The sequence below is a fragment of the Zingiber officinale genome, chromosome 7B (assembly GCF_018446385.1).
Source record: "Zingiber officinale cultivar Zhangliang chromosome 7B, Zo_v1.1, whole genome shotgun sequence".
Lineage (NCBI taxonomy): Eukaryota > Viridiplantae > Streptophyta > Magnoliopsida > Zingiberales > Zingiberaceae > Zingiber > Zingiber officinale.
In genome coordinates, this window is record NC_055999.1 from 64,967,231 (window position 1) to 64,971,411 (window position 4,181).

Genomic DNA, 4,181 nt, shown 5'->3' on the forward strand with positions numbered 1-4,181 from the left:
TTTCTTTGATTAAAAAAATTAAAAAGGAGTGAAAAAACAAAGGCTCCTTTGACTTTTTTTTGCTAAAAAACACCTATATATATATAGGATACCAATAATCTCGGACATATAACACGGGAAGAAGTTGTGAAGACCATAACGTTTAACTAATTTCTGGCTCATTAAAAGATAACATCTCCAAACAACTTTTTAAACATGATTTGTTAAAGTTGATCAATTTTATATTTATATGTAGAAACCTTCACACTTGCCCATATGAGACTAGAAAAACCAATAATCCTCTTGTCCGTTTTTGGGATCCAATCCATAAACTAGAAGAGCAATGATATGTTCGAGAAAAAAATTTAAGAAAAAGTTCAAGGATAGACACATAAAGTCATGACCCATCATTTCATTTTTTGTGGACCCCATCACTTTATGTGTCTATGCTTAAATTTTTTCTTAAATTTTTTTTCTTGAACATATCATTTTTCAAACTAGAATGGCAGGTAGGATTCAAGTTATAAAACTCTTGCTTTAATAGGATTAGGAAGAGCTTAGATTGGAAAAAAATCTCTTTCACTTTTTAGTCATTTAGCAATTGTTGCCTATAAATTGATTATATAATTTATCTATTTTTATATAATTTAGGGACCGAATGTGAACAACATCTGAAATGAAAATCATCTTTTTATTATAAAAAAAAATAACCTAAATTTGATGTTTTCTAATAAGAAAAATTAGAACGTGAAGAGAGGCCAGATCTCGATGATTGTATTCACTAATTTCCTTCTCAAAGTGTCAACAGCAACAGCTGCATCTGCATATTAAAAAACTGGTGACGACACCTTTTAGGTCTTGCAGTGTTATGACTTGTGAAAAGGATCCATTATGATTCTCGAGACAAGGCCAAAAGCTTCAACCTGTCTCAAAGGGAAAATCTCTGGACCAGTCAAGCAATGCTGCATTTATTGAATACCATTTCAATTAAAAAAATAAAAAACTGAGAAAACTGGCAGGCGACTTGGGAAGTCTACGGGACTCTTATCGATGTAACGGAGACTTCACGCCAGACAGAAAATGTCTCTATGTGCAGATTTCCTCCGCATCGTTTCTTTGGTCAATTAACTTTTTAAATAATGTCAGGAGTCAACATCCTGCTTGCATCGGTAACGGTCAAGAATACGACATTTTCGTAAATCACATTATTAACTTTTATTAATACTTAAATCATCACATATCTTTAAAATTGAAATAAATATCTTCCTTATGTGTTAGTTACTATTTCAAAGATTTGTAATCATCCATGATTTACTTCCTCCGTATGAGTCCTGAAACAAATTGATGAGAGCGCTGGGGGCAAACATATTCATCTTTTATCATCATATTAATATTTTATTATCTCTCGACGATTTAATGGTTAGTATATAAAGTATTATTATTATTTGATCTTAGATCAGATTAACAAGGAGGTTAAAGATGAGCATCTTTTATCACTATATTAGTGCCTCTTATTATTATTCATGTTCAGATGAGAAACTATAAGGTTAATTTATAGTCTGTTTAGTGGTTAGAGTTTGATAAAGATTTTTTTTTCTCATGGATATATCTATGTCAGAAATTAATCCTTTATTTTATTATAATAAATTTATCATCCTCTAAATAAACGGATATCTCGTGGGACTACACATAGTAGATGCACATTAAAGAATTATGTTTCAATTTCGACGAATTAACTAATAATTTTTTTTAAAAAAAATGGTTAATTTAAGAACGCTGGATTGATGAATCACTCATTGTTAGTATTTTTTGATTTATTCTGGTCTATGCATGATGCATGGGCGACTGAGTACGATTCCGGATGTCCGAATCACTTCTGGGTACCTCGAGTCAATTTCGAGGACTTGGGGAGTCTGGAAGTGATCTAGGAGTCCAAAATTGCACTTAGCCATCCACTGTTGTGTACAAACCGGGTGTTCAGGCTAACACATATATATAGAGAAAAATGATACCCTGTACACATGGATGACTCTCTGTGGTCCGGGCACTCGGAAGCATTCTCAGATGCTCCGATTCACTTTTAAGAATCGAGTCACCTGGGAGTACTTCCAGACACCCGGATCAGAGAGGGTCGTCTATGAGTGTATATATATATATACTCAAGAGAGTTTTAAATATTGATACATTTAAGGTCAGCAGCCCACTAATATCTACTGATGACTTTACAGACAATCAATTTAAATCATAACCAATCTCTTGTCTAGATAACCTACTATGGATTTATGAAATTTAGATAATTTAATATAATTTTAACATAGCTATTTAGGATTTTTTATATTTAATCAATAACGTTATTAATGTGTTCTTGCATATAAAAAATAGCATTACCGATGGCTGATTCGATGGAATTACTATTCCGTAGGAAAAAGTACGAAATCAGATATTCCATCAGTAATCTTAACTTAATTTATCGATGATCACATTTAACGATTGCCGACGGAATAGAATTCTATCGGTAATTACCAACGGAATACCTAATTTCATCTTAGGGTACCAACGGGATATCTAATTCCGTCGATAATTACTAAATGTCATTAATGATGGAATACTCAATTCCGTTGTTAATCATCGACAAATATCGTTTGATATTTACCGACGAAATATAATTCCGTTGGTATTCTGATAGAAATAAAAAAAAATTACATATTGTCTTCCTATTTAGGTCATAACATGTATACAATTTTTATACATAAAGAACCATCACAAACGATGACATTTTCATACATACAAATGATATAAAGTGTTTACAATCCATAATTACATTTCACATTCATACATCCATACATTTTACAATCCAAATAGTATCTAAAATAGCAATAGAAAACTCATATCTATAATAGAAACATTCTTATAAAAAAATAATAGAAAAAACTACAATATCCATTCATAATCCAAATAGTACATCCATATCTAAAATTATAATAAAAATCTTGCAGAAAGTCAAATATGATAGATTTATATATAACTAAAAATATTTTATATATATATATATATATATATATATATATTAGTTTTGATACTTCTGCATGAATAATTGATAATCATTAATGACAATAGGCCTGGACTCCTGAAATATATAGCAATACAAAATTTAAATATTAGTATAGTAAATTATCAAAACATAATAAATATAATTTGCATGAGTTATGTATGATAAAAAATTTTAAGTTATGGTTGAACAAACCTCAAAAAAAAAATAATGATCATGATCTGATAGATCCTGAGTCTCTTATGGCGGCAAAGGCAAATGACCTACGAACGCTCGTATATGAACCATAAGAGCATCATGATCCTGTTTTCGCTTTTGATCATCCTCGGCTCACTGCCGCTCAGCTGTCATCCACTCATTCATCTTCTGATCTATGAGACAATTTGAGTACGTAGTTCTTGATTTTCCCTTATTAAACACTGCATCTCAGTAGTAGAAGAAGAAGAGGAGGAACCATCACGACCCCTAGGAGTCCTCAAACGATCAAATACGACTTTGGTTTGGGAGCCAAGGCCGTAGAGGGTGGAGTTTTTTGTCCGTCCACCGACAACATCATAATAAATATCATTTAGCGTCTTGGTGGATAGAGGTTGTGACTCCCCTCCATCCTCTGTTGGTGGCTGAGATGTCTGAGCCAATCTATCTGTCATTTGATCCTGCGTGAAAAAATATAATATGAATATTATTCAATCTAATCATAATTACAAAAGTTAATAAAGATAGAAAGTTAAATGTAATAAAGTAAATAATTTTATATTTATGACCTTCAATCTGAGATCGACAAATGTGCCATCTTTCTGCTTGTGGGTCTTAAGAAAGACCTCCATACAAGTAGGTTGGCAGGTTAGTTTGTGTTCTTGCATACACAAATAAGTCTGGGCGTTAAATACCAAACAGATATTAATCAAATTAAGTCATTCAGTGTAGTCAAACACTGACTGATGCTTAGACTTAACTTGACTAACCAAGTGAAAGCTGCTATCATCTGAATAGTCAGTAAGTAGCTAACTTGTTAGATAAATTTTGTAATGTCAGGTTCAGGGGGAGGTTAATTATTCTTCTACTTAGTTTAAATTACTTTTTACAAAATACCTCTTTTTAAAACAGGTCAAAACTAAGTGTTTAAAAATTTTAAAATTAGTTTTCAAAATTA